Source organism: Mastigoproctus giganteus, chromosome 2 (genome assembly GCF_048544385.1).
Source record: "Mastigoproctus giganteus isolate SK-2022 chromosome 2, ASM4854438v1, whole genome shotgun sequence".
NCBI classification, from domain to species: Eukaryota; Metazoa; Arthropoda; class Arachnida; order Uropygi; family Thelyphonidae; genus Mastigoproctus; species Mastigoproctus giganteus.
Window position 1 is genome coordinate 217890747 of NC_143576.1, and position 27639 is coordinate 217918385.

The window sequence follows — 27639 nt, forward strand, 5'->3', positions numbered from 1 at the left end:
TCTTGACCACACAGACCTCCATATCATCAGAAACGGGATCCTGACTTCACGCTTGTACAAAGATGAGATCCTGTCGCCCATGATCCTTTCCTCTGCTAGTGCTCCAGACAGAGAGTTCGTCCCGATGAACTAAAACACTGAACTCCCCATTGCACAGCTGGTCAACAAAATATTGGAGGATATGGGTATCACGTGTGGGAATTAGTCTGCGGGTTCCCCGACCTGGGATACCAAAGAAGATATCCCATCTCTGGGATACCAAAGAAGCTCATACGAACTGTTCTCTGTCTGACATTTAATCAGCTGGGAACAGCATTTATACAAAAGTGGAGAGTGATTCCACAAAAACTCATCAGTACCTTTATTACATCGATGCATGGCAGGTGCGAAACACGTCTGGCTGTTGCTGGAAACCAAACATCATACTAAAGGCGGTGTCCGCTCACATTCTGTCAGCAACGGTGACAAAAACTGTTCCTGCAAGTTTACAGTACTTTGCATTTGATCTGTCATGTTCCATCAAACTCCAGTTACTGTTCGCTCTGGAGTTATTCTGAAAATATTCGATATACACTGATCGGGACTTAAACTTCAACATCACGAGTGTTGTTGTCAGAGAACTTCATATCTGACTGCACACGTTTGTAAATTTATCGATAAAAGTTGAGGTAGTATTATTAAAAACAAAACACTCCCACATCTTCTATCCATCCCCCTCCGATAATTTGTCTAGTTCTTCCTCGAATTTATTCAAACCACCAAATTCCAAAACCAGTTGTAGCTTAACTATTACAAACTGATCCAATATGCATTATAATATCAATACAGTATAAACATATTCAGAAATTACCAAAAGCAAATGATTTTAAGATGCAATGTATTGCAAATCTTTCCTTGCATCTGATTGTATATACAGACTTCGATACGAGATTTAAATTTCAATGTAATCTCTAGAAACTGAAGTCACTTAAAAGGTCTTGTCGTATGTTGTTTCTTAGCAAACAACGTTCACTTTCCACAAAATGACTTATGGTGAGCGTCAAGGTCGTAGAAGCAATCAATAGCGAATGGAAAAAGGTAAAATGCTTGCACAGAATCATTCTTCATTGCACGTCATTGGCTTCCATCGATTTGAAATCTCATGTAAGACTTATTGTATGATGCTTTTCCATTTTTCAGCCTCGTGTCGATAAGTACTTTTTTCTTTCGCCAAATACTGACATTGACGAAGAGAATTGCTATAAATGGAAGGTCTGCAAATGTAGTTTCAATACCTTGCTGTCGTCTAAATTGATATTAATTTATTTATTCGATTATTGCAGTAGCTCGCTGGCTTAGAGTTTTGCATTTACATTTTGTTCTTGGTTGAAATCCGAAGAAGGAAAAAAATAACAATTCTCGAAGTACGTCATCTTTAGAAGCAAGACTAACCACTCTGAAAGATGCATAAATTTTAAAATAATGTACTACTTGACGTGTCTTGTACAGACGGCTATCAGGACTTCAGACAAGAAAAGAAGTTTGTTTTTTTTTGATTACTTATTGATGAAAGTATTAGGATACCGCTCAGCTTCTAAAAGTCAGATATTCATTAAAATACCTCGTATTAAGGTAAGAATAAATAATTTGTCGAGAAATGTCTCAATAATAGACTTCATTCAGTTAATCGTCTTGTTTTCTGTCTGGAAAGCAGATAGCAAGTATTTTTTTATGTCTATTTGCTTAATCTTGTAAACACTACTTTCTAAAGACCTTGGACGAACCCAAATGTCTTCCATGATAGTCGATTCAACAGATAATTTGCTCCCGTACAAGCCTAGTATCAATAAAATGGTTGGAGCCCTATCCGGTGTTTAAATCTACTTTCTTTCAAATTTATTATCTACTAATGATAAAATTACTTTTTCATTGCAGTAGCAACCTTTAGATGGATTGAAATTTAAAATTAATGCAATCAATCGGATGCAAAGCAATTAAATTAATGACTCAGTTTTAAGTTTCCATTTCTTCATCTGCAGGAAGATTACTCAAGCGATAATGAGAATATATTTCCATTAGCAAAATACAAAGTCAACATACACACGTGTTCTTCTGTGTGCCTTTTAATTGCTTTACAACGCCTTCGTTAACAGGAAAATATTCTGCTGTGGGCTGCCTTCCATAGATATTTCCACGGATTTTTCTCTTATTGAAGTAATTTTGACTTCCAGTTTTCTCATATTTTAATTTGCCACGTTTATGCATCTTCAGATAAATCAGCTAGCCGCTAGCTTCTCTTTTACTGCATACATCTTGTAGTAATATTTCCGAAGGCTGACTGAAGGCCAATTTGTCTATTCACAAAAAAAAAAAATGGCGTTCTGCGGTACAAGAAGTCACACGTCCATGCACAAAATAATAATATCAAAAACCGTTTCTTGATATGTTACATCTGGAATACAATACTACCAGTAACTGTAGAAAATGCAGGAATATTTATGGTCCTTTTTCACAAAGTGGCCGAGTTAGTCGGCCTCAGGCAGCATCGTTTTTTTATCCTGGGTTTTTTATCCAGGAAACAGAAAATCGAACACAGAACACACGCAAGTTAGATTATAATGCTTCTAAAACCCTACCACAACAACTTGTAACATCTTGTATAAAAAGATTCACTGAAGAATGAATTGTAACTAAATAAAGTATCATTATTTTAGATCTGTAACAGATTACAATGAAATTAGTTTTTTAACATTTCTGTGTTTTCAATTTGAATTGATTTTCAAAAGCACCATCACCGAAAGCGAAATTTGAGACAAAATTTCAATAGCTATATCTTTATAACTAGTCGAAGTACAAAAATTAATTCGCCCTGGCTTAAAATAGCTGGGTCACAGTTTTGTCCTTTTTTTTTTTTTTTTTTTGCCATCTTCTAAGTTCATTTCTTCCCGGATTTCAGCCCTGAAAATCTGGTCACCCTATTCCTGTTGAATATACAAAAAGGTTTCTTTGTTCAAAGTCGTAACACGTATAGCCCTCATTAGGTTTAACAGCAACGCTACCAACCGAGGCCAAGTTTTTAACAGACCAGACAGGGACCGTTTAAAAAGCAGTTGACAAGCGGAAGACAGCAATGGGAATTATAACCGAAGTTCTATTACCGTTAGGAAACAGGAAATATCCTATCCCCTTCTCCACTGAGAACGTATCCCCTCCTGGGGAAGGCGAACATGATAACAAAATGACGGAAACTTAAAATGAGACTTTTCCGGTAAGGAAATGTTGAAGAGATATGAGGGGAAAGAGGACGTTGAGAGGTACTTGCAGCGGAGAAAGGAGACAATAGAAATCAGTGGCCAAAATACAGGAAAAAATGAAGTGGGAAAGGAAGAAAGGGAAAAACGGATGTTTCATAAAAGCGATACATAATGCATGAATCGATCAAAGAGAAAAGCAAGCGAAAGAATACTGAATATGCATCAGAATTTTCTCCTTTTATTCCTTTTGCATCTAAAAATGAATTCATTTGCTCATATCTTAATCCATCTAAAAAGAATAATAAAATTTCAACCGGTATTTGAGAACTTTCAGTTGAAAGCGCAGAGGTATTCAAGAGAAAGAAGAACGAAGAAGTAACTATGTCACCATATTTCTATATTACGAAATTTCATAACATTGAAATAAAAGAGGAAGAACAGATCTGCTGCTCTTTCATTATCTTCTCTCTTGAGATCAATCATTATGAACTCTTTCATTTCCGAATGATTGATTTCTTGGAGAAAATAAATTACATCAACAAAGAAAGCACTGATGGAGTGTCTCTCTCTCTCTCTGTATAAATTAGCTCACGACCATGGTTTCTGAGAAGTCAATTTTTCAGATGCGTGGACAGCCTTCAAACAGAATGTAATTAATGGTGAGCTCATCACTTTGTTCTGCAAGCGTACTGAAACAAATTGCTCAAAATTACGCATGTGCGTGTGTAAACAGAATTTTCATACTGTCGTCCAAAAGTTAAACAAACCAAATGTCAAGAAAAAGTTAACATAAATGAAATTCAGCTAAATGCTAAAAGTATAATTGGCCGAAGCAATTCATTCAGACTTCTGTAAGTAATAAATGACTTATAGAAGTCCGATTCAATTTTTTGAAATTCTTATTTAGTACAGGAAGTCCTCGTTGGTCGTAATTATGTTCTTAGAACCGCGACCAACAACGAAAATGGCGAATGGGCTCGGTTAACCTCCTTATTGATTTTCACATGACATGTATTTTACGAAAGATTTGTAGTAAAGAAAATAAATATATATTTATGTGTATAAAAAGCGCAGATGTTCTTTAAGATCACATTTTTCACTTTTAATAAAGTATACAAATATTATTAAGGAGAAAAACAATTGTTGGTTCAATCACCTCCTCACTCTGTGTAGGTTTTGCCCTCTCTCCCATATAATCCATGCTCTCGAGTCGCCAACTGTTTTTCTCCTAAGTGTAACGTAAGCTATAAACAAACAGTCACCAGTTTATTCCTGCAAAGACTCAGTTTGGGGATCGATTTTTTTTTTTTTTTTTTTAAATACTGCAGTCTCATTTTTCTTAAAGAAAACTAATTTTAGTTTGTTTTATTTGCATTTCTTCATTTTTGTAAAGTTCTTTATAAGATAAAACTGCATTTAAAGCGATCAAGACAAAGATAATAATCTCTGTCACAGTTAACGATATTTGTGAAATATCGTTATACCGGAGTGATTTTGTCACTTATAAAAGTAACTGATACGTTTTAAGAGCAGTCACAGTTATCACCGATAAATCAAAATCACCATCATTGAAAAACCACCATTAAAAGATTTTCGCCAAATTCTTTCTTTACACGCATTTGTAAACTTCATTAATATAAATTTTAATTTTGGCAAGAAGTGTATTAAAACATCTGAAGACATTTTTAGTTTTTTTTTTAAATTATTCTTGAAAATAATTAAATATTCGAAAGTAACAATCTCGTTTTTATAAGACATTTTGAGAAATTCTCAATAAATATACAAAGCAAAAGCAATAACAGCTATCACGTGGTGTGCACGTGATAGACAGGTGGCGACGCATCACGGACACTTCCTGTATTACATTTTCACTAAAAACTGGAAAAATATTGCATAAAATTTAAATATTTGAAAATCGTTTAAAAAATTAGACGTTAACAGAAAAGTGCATCAGTAATTTTAAAATTTAACTAACTAAATACTAACTTTTTAATAATTTCTGTATTAAAAAAGCATAAAATTTTAAATAATATTAAATGATTAAATATACTTAATTACATACAGTATTTTATTTTGCTTTATTTATATAATATTTTATTATCATTTCAAATTATAGCATTCCATACCTCTAAATATTAAATATTTATTTTCTTTTCCGATTTTCTTCAGATTAAAAGGAAAATAAATTCCAATCGTAAGCCGTATTCGCAAAATGGAAGCGCACATTAGTTTCAGGGGGAGGGGATTTTGGCCTAGGCAGACTAGGCAACTGCCTAGGGCCCGTAATTTTTTGGGGCCCGTAAAACGGTTTTATTATACATTTTTTATAGTATAAATTTTTATAGGCAGAGGAATCTTTTTAGCTTTCAACACAATACAAGACCTGTATTTTTATATTTAGTTATAGAAGATTATCGAGTATTCTGTGGGTGGTTTAAAGTTTTTTCAAATGAAAATTTAGAGTTTCTGGCAGAGTAAAAAAAAAAAACGATACTCTCGTCGAGACCGGCTAACTTGACCACAGTGTGAAAGGAGTCTAAAAGGTCCAAATTCCCTTTTTTCAATTTGAAGAGCTATGATACTACCCACTTTCCACCCAAGAAGGCTTTGGAAAAGTAAATCAAGTGATCGATTTCAAAATTCAATAAAAATTAATGAACTGTGGTAGGTGTTTGAAAATGTCTTCGGAGATAATTAATACATTTTATTTTTTTTTTTTAAGTGGCGTTGAGAAAATTTACAGATTAAACAATTCTTTGATATGTGGGTCATTCAGAATCATCCATGAAGGTCAAATATTACTTACTGCTTGGAAGTTCTAAAATGTTTAACCGACTAAACGGATTTTTCACCAGGGGAAAAAAAATAATAAAATAAATCATACATTTTGGTCGACAGCGTTCTTCACCGAATTTATCCTATGATTCCTTTCTTTTTCAGAAACGAAAAACTCAATGAAAGGAAAAGATTTTCTAACATTGATAGATTAAAGAATATGAAGGATATTTAGAAAGAGAGCACCAGAAATGTTTTTAAAAGCGATAGCACCTTTGGATATCGTTTGATAAAGTTTATAGCATCCAAGGGGACGTGTTTAAAGGAAATACAGTCATTGATTTATACTAATAAAGGTATATTTATTATGATAACAACAGTATGTCTAATAAATGCATGTCAGTAATGTAAAAAAAGTTAGATGATGTACGAGGGGCATTTGAAAAGTTCGTGGCCTGAGTATTAAAGGGTAGTGGTACAGCATTAAAAATTTCTGTACTTAATGTATACCATTTCAAATAGTAATCGATCAAGTTTCATGCAGTTTTAATGTCTTTTTTAATTCCAGAAATTGTGAGAAAGAGGAAAGATGGACAAAATCAGTCATTGTGTAGTCATCCAATATTTCGGTGGAAAAGGGACCTGTTCCATGGTTAAGAAGTGGACAGCAGAATTTAAACGAGGGAGGTAGATGATGATGACCCACGCTGTGGAAGACGTGCAACGTCCATCACTCCAAAAGTTGTTGACAGTGTGCATTATCTGGTGATGAGTGATCGACGAGTGACAGTTAGGTACACTGCAAGCATCTTGGCCATCTCATGTAAACGTGGGTACCACACAATAACAGAGGTTCTCGCCACGAAAAAGGTGTCAGCACGATGGGTCCCAAAGTTCTTGACAGCAGATCAAAAACGCACAATAGTTGTCAAGTAAAGTGAACATTTGCATCGTTTTCAAGCAGCTGCAAAATTTCCTTGCAAGGCTTGTGACCATCAAGGTTTGTGGCCATCATTTTCAGCCAGAGACAAAGAAGCAGTTCAAACAGTGGAAACAGCTCTTCTTCCCGTTCAGAGAAAGCAAAGCTGATTCCTTTTGCTGGCAAAGTGATGACATTGGTTTTTTTGGATGCTGATAGAGTGTTAATAGTGAATTACCTTCAGAAAGGCCAAACAGTCACAGAGGCATATTACGCAGACCTTGTGAGGCGTTTGCGTGAAAACATCAAAGACAAACGGCAAGGAAAACTCACAAGTCTGTCATTACCATGGCTGCAGTGCGTGAGTGCGCCTGTCAAATCTTGGATCCATATTCACTAGATCTAGCACTATCGGATTTTGTGGCCACTGTCCTGCCCACTGGGAAAAAAAGACCTGAGCTGCAATGCCGCTATGACGCAAAGAAGTTTTATGGGCCTTTTTCATAACTTGGCTGAGTTAGTCGGTCTCACTCAAGAGAGTGTAGCATGGTTTTTATTCCCAGGACCTCGGGTGTTTTCGTCCAGCAAATAGCAAATCGAACACAGAATACACGCAAATTACAGACATGTTACAGAAAGAAAAAAAACCTGCCTGGTATTTTTTTTATTATTATAAGCTTATTCAGATTTTCAAAACAGTCACAAAAGAATCAGTTTGTATACTGCTACAGGGATTATTTTTTGCTGTTTTTTTATTCTATCATAGGATAAGATTTATGATAAACGCTATCTGTCTGGAACTTCTCCCTAGAGACAACGGAGATATTTGGTTAGCGATATCATTCTCATAAATAAAGTTGCTGCAAGCAAATGACCCTCTCTGGAGACAAACCATTACACTTTTCCTCCATCATTTTGTTGTGATGTTCTAGTTCGCTGACCGTAAACAAACAACTCGCTAATAAACTTTAGGGAATAAACTGCATGGTGAAGAGGATAATCTCCAGCATCATCCATCATTTCTTAGATGATAATCAAAGGTCCAAGACAATAGATACCACGACGGTATTTCCGACCATCGATACATGTAAGCGCATCAGATGTGTCTCAGTATTTTTCCTTGTTACAAGTTACAGACTCCATTCTGCAATGCATTCTACCTCTACAGATTGATCTAAATATTTGCCAGAATGGAATATAAAATCGTTGCACAATTCACAGCAATACACAGCAGCATTTCAGCATTTCTCACAGCTAAACGATGGAATGAGTGGGGGGAGGGATTCATACCATAGATATTTCTTGGAATGTATATATGGCACAACGTACGTCAATACAACTGAAAGACGTACGAAGACCTGATTTGCTAACGAATGGTTCGGTTCTTGTTGCGTGATGTGCTGTTCACAATTCGAAGAAACGGGCTAGTTTTACAAAAGAAAACATTTGACATTTTGATGTTCACGCAGGTAGCGAGACGCGTTGGCTATTTTCAGAAATGTTTGAAGTTTGTGTGATGACTGACTAGACAGCAATTCAGACAATATTGATTTCAACTATGGTAAAAATATATACAATACCAGTCTATTTAGCTAATGAACCATCGATTGTTTCTGTGGAACACAAAACGGAAGTGTGGATCTCTTGAGGTACATAGCTTCACACGTCGCAAGTTCGAGCTTATACTGTACTATACCTGAAATACACTATCCTACCAAAAGTCTTGGTACACTGTTGTTGGCCTTTAGGAGCACCGGCAACTAAGGCCATGTATATTGTTTGTAAATTGCGTGCGTTTCGAGGTCTATTTTCTGTTTGCTGGACGAAAAACTGAGTTTCGAGTAAGAAAAAACCATGCTACCCTCGCCTGAGACAGACTAACTCAGCCACGTTGTGAAAAAGGCCCATAAAAATTCCTCCTATCATCGACGGGATTCGAACTCGTGTCTTTTCTACGTGGTGTGGGGAGGACGGCGATCCTACCAATTGGATGTGTTGTGGAAAATGTATGTCCGTGCTATTACTCCAGAAATAAGCATTCCCAGTTCAACAATTTTCAAAGGGGCTGAAAAAATGGAAGTCCAGAGATGAACCTAAGAAACCTACTTTGTTGGTTAATACACATTTGACCATTAGGCGTAAAATACTGACTGAAAAGAACCTACAAATGCCCGTGCACACCGTCGATTGGCATAATATAAGACGCACCAAACCTGTGCAGTTGATCAATGCCAATAGACCCTGTGGAGTGATGAGTAGCATGCTCTACCAGTCTGATGGGGATACCAGGATGGGAATATGGAGGATACCAGGAGAACGCTTACCACCTGAACGCGTTGGCACAACTGTGAAAAATTGGAAAGGAGGATATGATGATCTGGACATGAAAGTAGACTGCAGCATTGTATGTCCTACATATATGGAAACGGCCCTTATGGCTTTCGATAAAACAAATCCAAGATGACTCTTTTCATTAGCGGAACTCATGAATGCTTTAAAGGAAGAGCGAAAGCACAATACTACCAAGTAACTAAGGCTATGAGACGTCAGTATATTGTCTTTAATTGCGTGTACTCTTCGGTCGATTTGCCGTTAGTTGGACAAAGAACTCGAGCTGGCAGAAGAACCATGCTACCTTCGCCTGAGACGAAGGGTGGAAAGTCTTTCACGACGCTCTGAAGCAATCATTAAAAATGGTGGCCAACAAGGTATTAATATCTTCAAATAAATGCATGTTTCCTTCATAAGTACGAATCCGGACTTTTTACAAGATAGTGTATGTCCCTAGCTTTCATACAGCGGACGCGTTATGTAAAGGTTGTTTGTACAGTATCTCCATCTAGCGACTAATAAAACAACCACTTGTTATTTCTGTTTCAACGCGTCATTAACGATTAATTTGAATTGTACTGCATTTTATTGTTTTATACACAGTGATTATAATCACCGTTCTACCATGGAAAATACTTTAGTTCGAATCCCAATCGAATCCTTGCGTCATTGTCAGTGACGCAAGGAACTTTTTGAGTTTTTTGCCCAACGTAGTCAGTCTCAGTGTTAGTCAGTCTCAGGCGAGAGTTTTTATTCTGGTAAGGGATTTTTCGTTCCAGCAACCCAACGGAAGAATACACGCAATTACAGACACAAAAAGCTGACGCCTTATCGTCTTAATTGCTTTGTTGGTTAACACACATTTAATCTAGCATTCAATTTCTAATTTTCAAGACTATTTCTTATTAAAACATGATCTAATTATATTAAAGCATGATCTAATTAATGCAACACAACTTGGGTTGGGAACAGTTGACACGGATGTATGATTATTATCAATCATCGCGGCCTCAGTCAATTATTTATTATTATTATTATTATTAGCCATATGGTGCAAGGAAGCCTGAGGCTTATGCTGCACCAGCCAAAAAATTTCCGAGTTACCCTGAGAGACAGAGAGAGAGAGAGAGAAGTAGAAGGAAATCACCAAGAAGAGAAGAATGATGATATCCAACTCAGGACCCTGGGTGTGCCAAGCCCATACTCACCAGATGTGAGCCCCTGGGGTTATTATCTGTATGGACTTAAGTACTTCTTCCAGCGGAGCGACTCAATTTCGATGCGAACTTTCTGTCCCTTCGGCGATGACTTGTTGTCTGTGACCAGACCAGTACAGTTCTGCACACTAGATGACTTTTTCATCGTCAGTCGTGTATAAAATATCTAATGATTGGTTAGTTGTTGTTGGGTTTCAGGAGCATCCGAACTAAGGCTATGTTGCTCCTTGTATATTGTCTGTAAATTTCTTGTGTTATGATTGGGCAGTGGAACAATGGAAGAAAATTGTATGGTCAGACGAATCACGATTGTATCGAACTGATGGTAAGAAGAAAGTCCACTAATACCAGTGGAAGGTCTAATGTCATTCAGGGATTACCTGAATTTTGTATCAGATCTACTGTAACCCGCAATGTTGCACTTTTATCCCAAAGGCGATAGCCACCTCTTATGGATGAAAATGCAACAGTGCACTGTGCCAGAATCATGCAAGAATGGTTCGGAGAACATGACACGGATTTCCAGCATCCACCCCCCCCCTATTCTTCTGATCTCAATCCCATTGAGAATGTGTGGGATATGCTGGAAAGAGCTATTTGGCAACGAAGTTCTCTTCCTTCAACTTTGTAGCAACTATGCGATATTTTGCAGGAGGAATGGTTACAATTAGAAAAAAACGCACTAAACCCCATATAGAATCCATGCTGCGCCACACCCTTGCTCTTATTGGAAGCAAAGACTGATCAATTCGATACTGAATAAAGGTTCGTGTTTTTTTGGTCACTGTGTATATATATTTTTTGAAGGCAGCTGTGATATATACTGATTATAATGCAGTAAATCGCTTTGCAATATGATCTATAGTTTTAGAGTTATTAATTTTTAAAAAAATGTAAAAAAGAATCGATCATCAATAAATATTGAAAATTTTACCATTATATTATTTTTTTTAATTAGTTTTTGAGCCCCTGGCGAGTCAAATTACGAACTAAATATTTATTTTGAACAACTCTCAGATATATTGTTTACAATGCAGGTAACTGTCCTAAAAAAAAGTGGAAAAGGACTTTGTATATTGGGATTGATTCAGCACCGTATTTAGCAGTAACGGGCTTGGCAGTTGTATTTATAAACCCTCTCGCTTGACCACTCGGCTATACAGCCCAAAAGAAAAATCACGCCCGAACAGGGACTCGAACCCTGGACCCTTAGGTTAAAAGCCTAATGCTCTACCGACTGAGCCATCCGGGACACTGAAAAAACATTTTCATAAAATTTCATTTTTCTTTACTACCTACCTGACTTCGCAAGTAGTTGAGACTGAGAGTTTGAATAAATTCAAAGTTCCAGCAATGAACGACTCGCTGGCTAAAAGAAAACTTTTTACAATCTGGTTTAAACCACTTCCCGGTAATTTGAATCTATGGCCCTTAGTTCTGGAATTCTTTATAACAATAAAAATTCCAGCTTCTTTCATTTTAATAACCCTTCTCAGAGCCTTATAAATCTCAATCAGGTCGCCTCTGAGGAGCTCTGTAGCCCACATAATTGGAGTCTTTCCTCCTGGATTTCACCATGCTAGTTGCCCGTCTTTGTACTCTTTCAAGAAGCTCAATGTCTTTTTTCAGATGAAGTCCACACACTATTCCAAATGCGGTCTTACAATTGCCTTATACAGTGGGATTATGACCTCCCTACCTATACAAGGAAATCTGCAACAGAAAAGCATAAAATGTTAAAACTGTTTAAGATGATGAAGTGTTAAGTCGGACGAGTGTGTTTGAATGGCATAAGAAGTTCAAAGAAGGACATGAGAATATTCGCAATGATCTAAGAAGTAGGTCTCCACAATATTCTCGAAATTGGGAAATTCTGGCAAGAGATCGTCGTTTGACCCTTAGGATGATGGCTGATGAGTTGGAAATGAATAAGGGGACGGTTCGTCAAATTCTGCACGAAGATTTAGGGAAAAGGTCTGTGCAAAATTTGTATTACCAACCTCATGGATCAACAGAAGCAGCGAAGAGTGTCATCATGCAAAGATTTCATCCAGATTTGTCAAGACAATCCTAATGTCGAATGAGTTGTCACTAGAAATAAATGTTGGGTGTTTCAATACGACCCAGAGACGAAGCATCAGAGTATGCAGTGGACTTGAAGATCATCTCCAAGGCCCAAAACATTCTTTTACAGAAGTCCAGGATCAAGATGATACTGATTATATTTTACGATACACAGGGTATGTATGATTCACAAAGAATTTGTACCTAAAGGGAAGAGAGTCAATGCTCTACATGCAGATGCTTCAAAGACTATTCAAGTGCATTTCCCAGGTGAAGTGCAATTTCCGGAGAAAGGTAGGTGGTTTTTGTTGCTGACAATGTTCCCGTTCATATCACATTTGTTGGGAGGACATTTCTAAAGAAACATGGCATTGTACAGATCAACCATCCACTATACTCTCCTAATTTAGCACCGTTCTTCCTCTTTCCCGAGGTGAATGTACAATGTAGACTTGTATTGTATCTTATGTAATGCGTCTCCGGAACGTTAGTTCAACTATGCCGTGGTACACTGCGATGAAACAAAACTCTGTAAAACGGCCAGAAATGCGTGACGTGAGGAACTTTATGGGCCTTTTTCACAAAGTGGCTGAATTAATCGGTCTCAGGCGAGGGTAGCATGGTTTTTTTCTCCAGGAAACTCGGATATTTTGTCCAGCAAACAGAAAATCGAACACAGAACGCACACAATTTAAAGACAGCACACACGGAGCAATACGGTCTTAGTCGCTGATGCCCCTAAAACTCTACAACAACAAACAACAACAACAGCTACCGGGAAGGAGATCACCAAAAAAGCCTGCCAAGTGCCCGTCTACACCACGAGGAGGTGGGCCACAACTAATCATAAGTCGCGGTAGGCCACAACTGTCCCATACAGAATGCCAAAAACGAGTTTGGCCTCGTTCAGGCAGAAAAAAAAAATCTCAAGGCGTAAACTGCCCTCAAAGAAAAGAGATTTCAGGATGTTCAGGACGAAGAAAAACGTAATCACCGAAAAGTAGATCTCTTTGGACACCTTTGCTGACTTTTTTCAGAAACTTTTAGAGCAGCGTAAAAAGTGCATTCAGTCAGATTTTGGTTCCTCTGATAGAAGCCATTTTTGAGCTCCTTCTTTTTATCCAGCCAGTCCAGGAAATTGTGTTCTTTTTATCGAGCATTCCCACACCAAATTTTGACAGTCATAACAATTTTTTGATCTATCAGATTTCACAACTGAATCTGAAAGATATAATTACAATTTTGTTGTTCTCTAGGAACATATTTTTATCATTTGAATACATTTCATTTTGGGCAACATTGTGAAATGAATAAATAAAATGCGTGTCACACATTTAACTGAGCTAGTTGTGGGTTTGTGGCGCCATCTGCTGATAATTATTAAGACTAGACGTATGTAAAATACAATTGTTAAAACAATATGAAAAAATAAATGAACAAGAATAACCTTAAATAATAAGCATAACACTATATTATTGAAAATTTTACATACATTAAATAATGCTTTTATTTATAAAAAAATGCTTTAAAGCTCGATCATTCAATGTTTATTGAATTACACCTTGTTTATTGGCGTACACCTGATAATTCATATTTATCATATACTAGTTTATGACCTGTAATGAAATTACGCCAAGAAATATTGTAAATGGAGGGGTCTCGCTGAAAATTCATTCTAGCTCTCATTTTAGCACATTCCCCAAACCACACTGTTTTCTGTTTCATTTTAACTCTTTGTATTCCATTTGGTGTTGAATATAAAATAAATTTCACTCCAGAACCACCAGAGAAGTTCACAAGACAGAAAGAATACAAGAAACAGCAGTGTAAGGCTTGGCAGATGTACTTATCCAACCTCTTGCTTGACCACTCGGGTATTACAGCCCAAAATGAAACTCACGCCCGAACAGGGACTCGAACCCTGGACCCTTAGGTTAAAAGCCTAATGCTCTACCGACTGAGCCATCCGGGCCATTTGATAACAATTTCATGAGATAATAAGGTCCAGGTTCGATACCTGGCAGGCACATAATGAATTTTTTTCAAATATAAATAGAAAATTTATTTTTTGTTTTTTCAACTGTTATCTCACCAAACGAATGAAAAATGACAAAAGTAGGGTTTGGCCCAAGATCCCTACAGCCCAGAATCCTTACAGTATCTGCTATATTGTAAAAATACTGTATATAAATATAATTCTATATATTTATTAGTTTTTCGGTAAGTAAAAATTTACCTTATTAGATTATTTGGTAGAAAGAATATCAAAAATTTTTACCACTCTCAATTTGAAGATTATGTTTTCTGTTACAGAAACAAACACTTTTAAAATACGATCAAACAAATAAAAACAACTTAATTAATTTTACTTTATTATATTACAATTTTTCAAGTCGAATTTTGGTATTTGTATAGGGTGTTTGATATTGAGCAATAATTATAGGTACAGCATTGAAATGCCTAAAACTTGAATTAAGAATACTTTTAGAATATGAAAATTTAGAGTAATGTATTTTGGCAGCTGTGTCATGAATGTCATTAGCATACCTAAAACTGTAATTATACAGGTATTTGTTATTAGCTGTACTTCCACCGAATTACTTTGGAAAGTACATCAAGCATGACCATGGGTTCAGGCAGGATATTTTGAAAGGGGTAACAGGTAAAAATATCAAGGAAAAAATATCCTATTTCGTATTGTTATAATAATAATAAGAAGAAAATGGGATTTCTTATTAAAGTCTCTGCAGTGAGAGAGAAAAGAATCCTCTATTTACAACAAAAGTAAAATTGAACGCCTGTCATGCGCTCAATGTTGGATTATTGATGGTACATTTAAACCCGTGCCCACAATTTTTTATCAATTATACAGTGCAATACATGCACCCGTCGGTAATGAAAACTATCGAATTCTTCCTTTAGTTTACGTGTTGATGACGAACAAGACTGAAGAAAATTATAAACGTTTGTTTCAAGATATGATTAACTTTGCCGGAGAAAATGAAATTGAACTGAGCTCACAAGCCATATTAACTGACCTTGATTAGCTGCAATAAATTCCTGCAAAGGTGAGTTCCTTAACGTATCTAATAAGGTTTGTTTTTTCCACCTGGGACAATGTGTTTTGAGAAAAATTCAAGCAAAAATTTGACACCCTCTGGTGGCCAAGTGTCTCAGCAGGCTCCGTGAGGCCAAACTCCCAAATAATCTATACAATTGCATCAGCAGTTACCTGTGCGACAGGTCAGTAAAAGTCACTACTCCTTACTGCACAATAACCAGACGCATCTACAGAAGATGCTCACAGGGCTCCGTCTTGGGCCCACTGCTCTGGAACGTGGTCCTGGACGGATTCTTCAACCACAACCTCGGAAATGCAGCCTCCCAGGCGTATGCGGATGACCTTGTCCTGACGCTGGCAGAAAACTCCAGGGCACAGCTGGAAAACACAGCAAACCGGGCGCTCGCCACTCTACAACAATGGGCTGACGAAAATAACCTGAAGATATCATCCACTAAGACAAGCTCGATCCTACTTCGGGGAACCCTGGACACCAGGAGACCTCCCCTCAAATAAAAGTACAAGGAACCGCCATCAAGCTGACAACAGAAATTAAATTTCTCGAGGTTGTCCTTGATAGAAACCTATCCTTCACCCCCCCCACCTTAACTATCTCAGAAATAAAATCAGAAATTACTCGTCACTATTTGCAAGAACCACCCTCAAGGACTGGGGCATAAAGAAGAAAACCCTTGCTCTTTTTCACAAAACTGTGTTCCTGCCAGTCATCCTCTATGCCTCGGGTGTCTGGTACAAGAAAGCAACCACTGCAACTAATATAAGAAAACTAGAAACCATACAGAGGTACATCTTGCTGACTATCTCACGAGCTTGCAAAACAGTGAGTACACACGCGCTTCAGGTGCTCACGGGTGCCCTCCGCTTGGACCTGGAAGTGATACGAAGTGGACTCCTCTACAGCCTTTTCAGAGGCATACCGAATACCTGCCTAAATTTCACATTAAATATAGCCAGCGAACGGAAAATAGAGAAAAGAAGACTAACTGTACATCTTCAGCAAACCTGGAAAACACGGTGGCAAAACTCAACAAAAGGGCAAATAATGCGAAAATTCCTCCCAACTGTCTCCGCCGTATACCCAAAATATCCGAGCTGGCCCTCCCCAGGATTGCTGGCCACGTACCTCCTAACTGGTCACGGCGCCATCAGATTCAAACTGATGACCTTTGGACTGAACAACACTCCCCTCTGTCATTGTGGCTTAGTGGGAACGTGGGAGCATTTAATGTACCACTGCAAGCTTTATGAAGACCTCCGATGCCGACTAATTACAGAATTACATTATGTACCAGAGAATCAAGAGGAACGCTTACTGGAGGAGGAGCACAGCTACAAAGCAGTGGCAAACCTTTCACAAGATCTTTTTGACAGAAGGCATACTCTTCTGCCCCCACAGCCACAATAGCGATTCTCAGGCCCACAATATATGACTTTGCAAACAACCATATAAGAAGCACGGACAGTCACCATCAAGACAATCCACAAACAGATTGCATCCCAGGAAGAAACATCATACACTGAAGTAATCACATATGGACCAAACACCCGCAATCACAGACCTGACTAATGGACCTGTCCTGGTGCTAAGTGACAACTACGGACAGGATCCTACACACGGACTCGACAAACAAATCGACCCAGGATCCAACAACTAATGACCATGACTCGAGAAAGAGACATAAGTAACCACAGACTGGACTAAATACCCACAACTACGGACCTGACTAAGGCACCTGTCCTGCTGCCAAGTGACAACCACAGACAGGAACCTACACCTGGATTGGACAACTAGGACCCAACCAAGGACCTGACTCAAGTAGACATGCAGCCGCCAGGCCATACGGCGATCTGTGCCGGCTCCCTTGCCAGGCACACTTTCCTCCCTCCCCTGGCAGAGGGGGAGGCAACAGCTTTCTTGTTGCCTCCCCCCTGTCATCCCACATCTCTCTCTCTCTGGTAAGGCATGGGCATACCCCACTGGCACATGCTGAGGTCGTTTACTCTATTGACCCCAGTATTTCCTAGCTATTCCCCCCACAGCCTTCAGTCTCCTCCCCTCTCTATCTATATGCCACACCAAAATTCTAGCCTTAAATTATTTCGCCCTCTCCTCGGCCATTAAATTCTCAAACGCAACCCCTTCAAACCGGAAAACATGTATGTGATCAACATACAACGTACAAAAATTATTTTATTTTATTTTTATTTTTTTCTGTTTATTTATTTTATATTATTATTTTTATTTTTTATTTATTTATTTATTTTTTTGTTTTTAGGTTCTTGCCATTGAAATCTCAACAAAATAGGTGGCAGGACCTGCCACAGTAAATGCAAATTACTAGGTACTTGTTCTGCCTTCAAGGGGAGAAAGTGGGGCAATGTCGGGCCTCAGCAGGGGCCTGGCGGCTAAATGTCCGGAAGAACAACGGTTCATGACACCACACATTTCAAGATCCATACTTTTAAATCTCTGGCCTTTACAGTGAACTGTATCACCACACAAAGTAAACTACGCGGAGATGGGGGGAACCCCTGGTGCCGTTTGACCCTAGATACATTTGACACTTTACCTAAACATCATGACAACACCAAATCTCACCTTTTCCTCTACTCCCCCCATCATCCTGAGTGGGGGAATCTTTCTGCTTGCTTAACACTTATTCCTTCTAACTAGGGCCGATCTTCCCTTAGACTTGCCCCCTTTCTATCCCCCCTTCTCCTTCCTCTACCTAGAGCACTCCTAAAGTTCTTTAGGAGTGTTCAGCATGACGATAGTAGAACCCGGCATGCCTTCACGTGATAGGGTTGGGGGGGAGGGTGGACGCGGCGACTCGGTGTCTCTGTCCCACATCTGCTAGGTTGCCGATCCGGCCACTACACACAGAACAATGGCCGGAAGAGAGATACCATATTACAAGAAGAAATGAAGCGGCTAATCTAATGGGGGAACTTCCGGGCTCCGCTCAGGCAATCCAACACACACACACACACACACACACACACACACACTTAAACATCATGTCTGCGGTGGTATCGTCACCGTCCTCCCCACACCGGGTGGAAAAGGCCCGGGTTCGAATCACCTTCGATGACGCGAGGAACTTTAATGGGCTTTTTTCACTTCGTGGCTGTTGTCGGTCTCAGGCGTAGATAGCAAGGTTTTTTCCCCAGAAACTGAGGTTTTTTGTCCAGCAAACAGACAAATCGACCATAGAACACATGCAATTAACAGACATAAGACACAGCACGGCAGATAAATTTAATTGTTCGGGTGGCCTAAATGTAATTTTTTTTTTTCACCTAAACATTATTGCTGATCAGGTACACCCTTTCATCACAACAGTCTTCCCCTCTGGCCGTACCGTCTTTCAGCAGGATAATACGCCATGTCACACCACCCACATGTTCGAGAAACATGAGGAAGACTTCCAGGTATTGCCTTGGCCTCCAAATTCCCCAGACATCAATCTCATCGAACATCTGTGATTTGTGTTGGAACAGCAACTCCGATCTGCGGAATCTCCACTACCGTCCATGCGCACAGTGGTATCGTCTCCGTCCTCCACACACCGGGTGGAAAAGGCTCGGGTTCGAATCCCGTCGATGACGCTAGGAACTTTAGTGGGCTTTTTTCATTCCTTGGCTGAGTTAGTCGGTCTCAGGCGTAGATAGCAAGGTCCCCCCCCCCCCCAGAAGCTAGGGTTTTTTTCGTCCAGCAAAACAGGCAAATCGACCAGAGAACACGCGCAATTTACAGTCATAATACATATATGGGTATATGTAAGAGATTACGGGTGGCCTAATATGATAATTTGAATTTGTAGTGTCCATGTCTCGCCGGGTACGAGCTGTTTCGGCTGCACGTCCAGGATCCATTAACAGCATTAATCAGAAGAATGCTTTCAGTTTGCTTTTTGCTGTAGAGATTAATTTGTTCTAAAAGGCAATTGAAAAATTAAGAACTGTATTGGTTGATACAGTATTATAACAGATTTGCTAGAATTCAACAAAACAATACTCATCGCTGTGCCTGCCAGGGATCGAACCTGGGACCTTCCGCGTGTAAAGCGGATGTGATAACCACTACACCACAAGCACAACTGCTGAATGTGTCTTGAAATCGGTGGAATTTTATGTTTTGTTCCTTGTGCAGTTCGTTCTACTTTTCATTCTTCCTTGATTGGGCCCGATGAGACGATTCACGATTGAATTTAGAAACCTCGCCAATACAAATAGTCAGGGCTTTTTCTGTAAAATATAAACTTAAGTAATGCTGAGGAAGTTCCCCTAGAAAAGATGGTGGGGGTCTTGGAGAATTCTTCACCGGAAAATGTTTTAGATAAAATTTGGTGTGGAATGCGCCAAATTTTCGAGGTATTTTTACTGTCTTAAACTGTAATAAAATTTTTTGTGACATCAAAAAAATATATATATATTTTTTCTTTTTGGCTGCTTTTTACTTCCTTCACTCTCGCATCTTTGTTGCTGTGTGCAACAAAGTAATCTTTTCCTTTATTTGATACTTCAGTAATATTGCACTCACTATTCGAAACGTTTGAATAAAGATGTCCACTGTAAAAATATGTTTATCCTATTTCTTTTTTTAATGTTTATGTCCATGGCCGCATGATGGCGTTGAATAAGCCATGGTTTTATTAAGCAATTTATTTATTAATTAAGCGTTGTGATTGGCTACACTTCAATAGTGTTAAACAAAAAAAAAAAAAAGAGACAATTAAAAAAAGTATGATTTCCGTGCAGAAATGATTTCAGCTGCGCAAAGCGGAATATTGAGAAGTGCCATATTGGAGAAATAAGGAGAGTGTGGCAAGGTATGAAGTCTTAAATTTCGGACCAGATCAGTTGTTCCAACAGAAGTGTAGGCTGGTCCGTTGTCATGAAGCAAAAGCATGCCTTTTCGATTTTCCTTAATTGTCTCATGCAATTGCCTCAGTAAGTTGCTGTAGTAATGTGTATTAATAGTGGTACTCCTCTCTAGATAATCTGTGAGAATTATGTCCATCTCATTCCAGAAAACTGACAGCATCATGTTCCCTGCAGATGGTTGCTCTCTGGCCTGTTTAGTTGTTGGTGATAATGGGAGTTTCCATTGTTTTGAAACCTGTTTTATTTCTTGATAAAACTGATGTATCCATAATTCATCCCAGGTCACCGATTGGAAAGAAAAAAACAACAGATCACGATCGCTTTTAAACATGCCGATTAATTCAGCAGAGCAGTTCAACGTTAGTAGGCGATGAATCCATCGTGCTGAAACCTAATTCATATTCAAATGCTCGCTATATGATCCATAACCTATCCCAGTCTCAGCAATTATCGGCTTAATTGTTATCTGTCATTAGTTGCGGATCTCCACAACTGGATGTTGGCCACTTTCTTTCCTCATCATGGACACTCTCCGCGCTCTACTTGAAATGTCTTACAACTCATATTAAATTTAAATTTAAATTTTCTGTTTATACTCCGGGACGACCAAATGGTCAGAGGAGCTTACAAGATACACAGAATACAAGAAACAGCACCGTATATTGAGGGACGGATATCGTCATACACCGTCAATATTTCTTCATGAATGGACGTCAGCTGTTTGCCTTACAAAAATAGGAATTTGATAATGGATCGATATTCAACTTCATCCATGATGACATTCTGCCACTTAAGCTCATTAACAAAAGACACGCAATGAATAATTGCGTGTCTTTAGTGCGCCGCCAGTAAGATACGAAATCGATTTCCAAAGATTGATTGATGAGTTAAACTGATCATCTACCTAAATTGTAGGTTAATTTAAGATTAAAGACAATTAATGTGTTAAATTGCTCATAATGACTGTATGGATGTGCCTGTGGTGTAGTGGTTATCACATCCGCCTAACACGCGGAAGGTCCCAGGTTCGATACCTGGCAGGCACACGACGTGATTTTTTTTTTCTCTCTTTATTGTATATCGTTAACAGCATTGAGCAGATGAATGCTGTCAGTTTACTTTTTGGTACACAGATTAATTTATCCAAGAAGACATTTGTCAGTTTTAAAAAAAACACTGGTTAATACAATATTATAGCAGATCTTGCTGGAATTGAGCAGAACCATATCCATTACTCTGCTTCCCAGATCCACGTGTAAAGCGGATGTGATAACCGCTACACCTCAAGCACAACTGGGATTAACTTCATTAATGTTTCAGGAAATTGATGGAATATTATGTTTTGTTTCCTGTTTTGTTTGTTCTCGCTTTCATTCTTTCTTGATTGGGCCCATTGATACTATTTAACATGGAATACATACAAAGTCTCCAATACATCTTCATTCAGGGTTTTTTCTGTTAAATACGAGAGTTTTCCCTCGTATATGAGATGAAACGCGGTGAACAGATACATCCATTAATAACGTCCAAAAAGACCGCCAGTGCAGTGTTGCGGTACAGTTGCCTCACAGCAGATTCCAGTTGCAAAATGGCGGCTACCGTGTAAGTGTGGTCCAAAGCAGGTATTCGTGAAGTTATTCGCTTTTTTGCAAGCAAAAGGATTTTCACCAAGTGGCATTCACCGTGAACTGGTTGCTGTGTGTGGCGAAAAGGTGATGACAAAGAAGCAGGTGTGTTTTTGGTGCAATGAACTTAAAGCGGGCCGTGTTGACATTGAAGATCGATATCGGGCGGGCAGGCCTTCGTGCAAACTGCGTGCAATTGCACAAATAGTGAACTTCAATAAATCGACTGTTCACGAAATTGTTCACGATGTCCTTCGCTTTCGAAAGATGCACAAGCACAACTGCCTATTGTTTATGAATGTTTCAGAAAATTGTTGGAATTTTATATTTTGTTCTCTGCGCAGTTTGTTCTAGCTTTCATTCTTTGTTATTTGGTCCCGATGACACCATTCAACACGGAATATAGAAACGTGACCATTACTCAGGGCTTTTTCTGTAAAATATAACTTTTTCGAAACGCTGAAGAAGCTCCCCCTAGGAAAGATGGTGGGGATTGAGGGCGGGGTTTGCATAGGAAAAATTTTTAGAAAATCATGGTGCCAGAAATTCGCCAAATATTCGAATTATGCGTATTTTTACAGACTTAAATCGTTATATGTTAAATCGAATAGATGTGTCACAAAGTCAAGCTGTGCATCTTGGTGATGAATGGTGCTTCCATGTTTTCAAACTTGTTTTCTTTCTGGGTCAAAGTGATGTATCTACAATTCATCCATTGTCATCAATTGGGGGAAAAAGCCTGATCAGGATCGTTGTTACACATGGCGATAAATTCAGCAGAGCAGGCCTAACTTTTTTCTTTCTGAAGACGTGTGAGCAAGCAAGGAATCCATCGTGCTGAGACAGTCTTCGTATTGAAATACTTTCCATATGATCCATAGCATATCCCAATCTCAGCAGCTAGTTGTTTAATTGTTATTCGGCAATCATTGAGGATCAGCTGTTCAATTTTCTACACAAATTCAGCAGTGTGAGAACTGGATAGCCACCCATTTTTCTTTCCTCGTAATGGACTCTCTCCGCGTCGCACTCCAGGTATCCACCAATGTTTTACAACTTCATACGATGGAGAGATATCCCCACACACCGTAGTCATCTCTTCTTGGGTAGTCCTTAGTTGTTTGCCTTGCAAAAATAGCAATTTGATGATGGATCGATATTGAACTTTATCCATGATGACATTTTGTAACTTCAGCTCTGTAACAAAAGAAACATAAGAGTAAAAGCAATGACACGTCTGGCATATATTACTAGATAAACAATACAGTCAATAAAACATGAAGTTCACAGAACACAGAGAAGAAAGTCAGGGAAAAACCTTTTGATACTCCGTCGTAAAATGCTAGTGAGATTAAGACTGTAATAAAATTGGAATGCAGAGTACAGTAGATGTTTTTAGGATCGAATTTGCACCAGGTAAACAATACCGAAATTATACTGTGTTATGAATAGGTCACACAAAGAGTACTGCATAATCCATATTCTCTCTTGTCAAAATACCATTGTGAAGTCTGCCACTGAAGGAACTTATGTTGTGGTTAACAAAGTAATACTTGTGGTGTAGCTGTGTTGATGGATAGTTTATCTCTTAATGGTAATCCGTGAAGGAAACTGTTATTTTAGAGTCGTTCAAGTTATTTTACATTCTCTCTTCAGAGTTGAGCTCCTTACAGCAGTCAGTAAGACGCGAAATCGATTTCCAAAGATAAAATTAAACTAATTATGTACTTAAGTCATAGCCTGAATTAATATAAAAAGTAATTGGTTTCTAAAGGTGTTCTGTAACTTATTGTGCTTGTGGTGTAGTGGTTATCACGTCCGCCTAACACGCGGAAGGACCCAGGTTCGATACCTGGCAAGCACATAATGAATTTTTTTCTCTATTTATTGTTGTATACTGTTAACACCATTAAATGAAGCACTGCTTTTAGTTGACTTTTTTATATACAGGTTAATTTATTTAGCTGACATTTGAGAAAAATAAAATGGCTGAAACAGTATTATAACAGATCCTACTAAAATTAATCAATGCTCACTCGTGCGGGAGATCGAACCTGGGACCTTCCACATGTTAAGCGGATGTTATAACCGCTACACCACAAACACCACTGGCTGTAGCTGACAAATTTTTCGAGAAATTGTTGGAATTTTATGTATTCTCTGTGCAGTTTGTTCTATCTGTCATCTTTTTTGATTGAGCCCCATGATACGATTCGTCATGGAATACACTTTGTAACTTTGATTACCTACAATCATATTTTCTTACCTTCCAAAGCAACCACATCAGTAAATGTTATTCATGTTGATGCACTTTAGTCTGTATTGAATCATTGTGCTATGCATATGTTCGTGGGCGATTTGAGTTCTGTGCGGGCTGAAAAAAGCTTACTCGGCACGAGATTGGTGAAGCAGAACCATAGTGCTTGTGGTATAGATTGGTGAGGCGTTTAAGTATTCTTCATGTTCCGAGAGAACTCGAATCTTCAATGGCTGCTGTAGTCGAGAAAGAAATAAGCGAGGTTCCACGGGGTTGAGTTGGCCGTGGTTCTGTCTTATATGACTGCTAAATACAGTGATGTTATTGTCTAGGTGGCCATTCCGTAATATAAATAGAATTTTTTTTTTTTTTTTTAAACCGTTATCTCACCAAACGAATGAAAAATAACAAAAGTAGGGTTTGGCCCAAAATCCCGACAGCCCAGAATTCTGACAGTATCTGCTATATTGTAAAGATACTGTATATAAATATAATCCTATATATTTATTAGTTTTTCGGTAAGTAAAAATTTACCTTATTAGATAAATTTGGTAGAAAGAATATCAAAAATGTTTACCACTCTCAATTTGCAGGTGATGTTTTCTGTTATAGAAAAAGAATAGTTTTAAAATACGATCAAACAAATAAAAACAACTTAATTAATTTTATTTTATTATATTACATTTAATTGGTAATTTTTCAAGTCGAATTTTGGTATTTGTATAGGGTGTTTGATATTGAGCAATAATTATAGATACAGCATTGAAATGCCTAAAGATAAAAAACTTGAATTAAGAATACTTTTAGAATATGAAAATTTAGAGAATGTATTTTGGCAGCTGTGTCATGAATGTCATTAGCATATCTAAAACTGTAATTATACAGGTATTTGTTATTAGCTATACTTTCGCCGAAATACTTTGGAAAAGTACATCAGACATCAGGCTCAGGCAGGATATTTTGAAAGGGGTAACAGGTAAAAATATCAAGGAAAAAATATCCTATTTTCGTATTGTTATAATAATAATAAGAAGAAAATGGGATTTCTTATTAGTCTTTGCAGTGAGAGAGGAAAGAATCCTTCTTTTTACAACAAAAGTAAAATTCAACGCCTGTCATGCGCTCAATGTTGGATTATGGATGGTACATTTAAACCCGTGCCCACAATTTTTTATCAATTATACAATGCAATACAAGCATCCGTCGGTAATGAAAACTATCGAATTCTTCCCTTAGTTTACATGTTAATGACGAATAAGACGGAAGAAAATTATAAACGTTTGTTTCAAGATATGATTAACTTTGCCGGAGAAAATGAAATTGAACTGAGCTCACAAGCCATATTAACTGACCTTGATTAGCTGCAATAAATTCCTGCGAAGGTGAGTTCCTTAACGTATCTAATAAGGTTTGTTTTTTCCACCTGGGACAATGTGTTTTGAGAAAAATTCCAGCAAAAATTTGACACCCTCTGGTGGCCAAGTGTCTCAGCAGGCTCCGTGAGGCCAAACTCGCAAACTGCTGTACAATTGCATCAGCAGTTACCTGTGCGACAGGTCAGTAAAAGTCACTGCTCCTTACTGTACAATAACCAGATGCATCTACAGAGGATGCTCACAGGGCTCCGTCCTGGGCCCACTGCTCTGGAACGTGGTCCTAGACGGATTCTTCAACCTCAACCTCGGAAATGCAGCCTCCCAGGCGTATGCGGATGACCTTGTCCTGACGCTGGACGAGGGCACAGCTGGAAAACACAGCAAATCGGGCGCTCGCCACTCTACAACAATGGGCTTACGAAAATAACCTGAAGATATCATCCACTAAGACAAGCTCGATTGTACTTCGGGGAACCCTGGACACCAGGAGACCTCCCCTCAAATAAAAGTACAAGGAACCACCGTCAAGCTGACAACAGAAATTAAAGTTCTCGAGGTTGTCCTTGATAGAAACCTATCCTTCACCCCTCCCCACCTTAACTATCTCAGAAATAAAATCAGAAATTACTCGTCACTATTTGCAAGAACCACCCTCAAGGACTGTGGCATAAAGAAGAAAACCCTTGCTCTTTTTCACAAAACTGTGTTCCTGCCAGTCATCCTCTATGCCTCGGGTGTCTGGTACAAGAAAGCAACCACTGCAACTAATATAAGAAAACTAGAAACCATACAGAGGTACATCTTGCTGACTATCTCACGAGCTTGCAAAACAGTGAGTACACACGCGCTTCAGGTGCTCACGGGTGCCCTCCGCTTGGACCTGGAAGTGATACGAAGTGGACTCCTCTACAGCCTTTTCAGAGGCATACCGAATACCTGCCTAAATTTCACATTAAATATAGCCAGCGAACGGAAAATAGAGAAAAGAAGACTAACTGTACATCTTCAGCAAACCTGGCAAACACGGTGGCAAAACTCAACAAAAGGGCAAATAATGCGAAAATTCCTCCCAACTGTCTCGGCCGTATACCCAAAATACCCAAGCTGGCCCTCCCCAGGATTGCTGGCCACATACCTCCTAACTGGCCACGGCGCCATCAGATTCAAACTGATGACCATTGAACTGAACAACACTCCCTTCTGTCATTGTGGCTTAGTGGAAACGTGGGAGCATTTAATGTACCACTGCAAGCTTTAGGAAGACCTCCAATGCCGACTAATTACAGAATTACATTATGTACCAGAGAATCAAGAGGAACACTTACTGGAAGAGGAGCACAGCTACGAAGCACTGGCAAACTTTTCACAAGATCTTTTTGACAGAAGGCATACTCTTCTGCCCCCACAGCCACAATAGCGATTCTCAGGCACACAATATATGACTTTGCAAACAACCATATAAGGTGTAAGAACAGTTACCATCAAGACAATACACAAAGGGATTGCATCCCAGGAAGAAACAGCAACCACAGACCTGACGAATGGACCTGTCCTGGTGCTAAGTGACAACTACGGACAGGATCCTACACACGGACTCGACAAACAAATCGACCCAGGATCCAACAACTAATGACCATGACTCCAGAAAGAGACATAAGTAACCACAGACTGGACTAAATGCCCACAACTACGGACCTGACTAAAGCACCTGTCCTGCTGCCAAGTGACAACCACAGACAGGAACCTACACCTGGATTGGACAACTAGGACCCAACCAAGGACCTGACTCAAGCAAACATGCAGCCCCCTGGCCATACGGCGACCTGTGCCAGCTCCCTTGCCGGGCACACTTTCCTCCCTCCCCTGGCAGAGG

At 38.7% G+C, this 27639-nt stretch overlaps 5 non-coding genes across 5 annotated transcripts; 2 read left to right on the top strand and 3 right to left on the bottom strand.

The window, feature by feature from the left end:
- Nucleotides 1-11654: 11654 nt before the first annotated feature.
- TRNAK-UUU (transfer RNA lysine (anticodon UUU)) lies at nt 11655-11727 on the bottom strand. The gene has a single exon. It is a non-coding gene; the product is annotated as a tRNA-Lys (tRNA).
- Nucleotides 11728-14438: 2711 nt separating this feature from the next.
- TRNAK-UUU (transfer RNA lysine (anticodon UUU)) lies at nt 14439-14511 on the bottom strand. Its single transcript has one exon. It is a non-coding gene; the product is annotated as a tRNA-Lys (tRNA).
- Nucleotides 14512-19646: 5135 nt separating this feature from the next.
- On the bottom strand, nt 19647-19719 carry TRNAV-UAC (transfer RNA valine (anticodon UAC)). Its single transcript has one exon. It is a non-coding gene; the product is annotated as a tRNA-Val (tRNA).
- Nucleotides 19720-21481: 1762 nt separating this feature from the next.
- TRNAV-AAC (transfer RNA valine (anticodon AAC)) lies at nt 21482-21554 on the top strand. The gene has a single exon. It is a non-coding gene; the product is annotated as a tRNA-Val (tRNA).
- Nucleotides 21555-23924: 2370 nt separating this feature from the next.
- TRNAV-AAC (transfer RNA valine (anticodon AAC)) lies at nt 23925-23997 on the top strand. The gene has a single exon. It is a non-coding gene; the product is annotated as a tRNA-Val (tRNA).
- The last annotated feature ends 3642 nt before the right edge of the window (nt 23998-27639 follow it).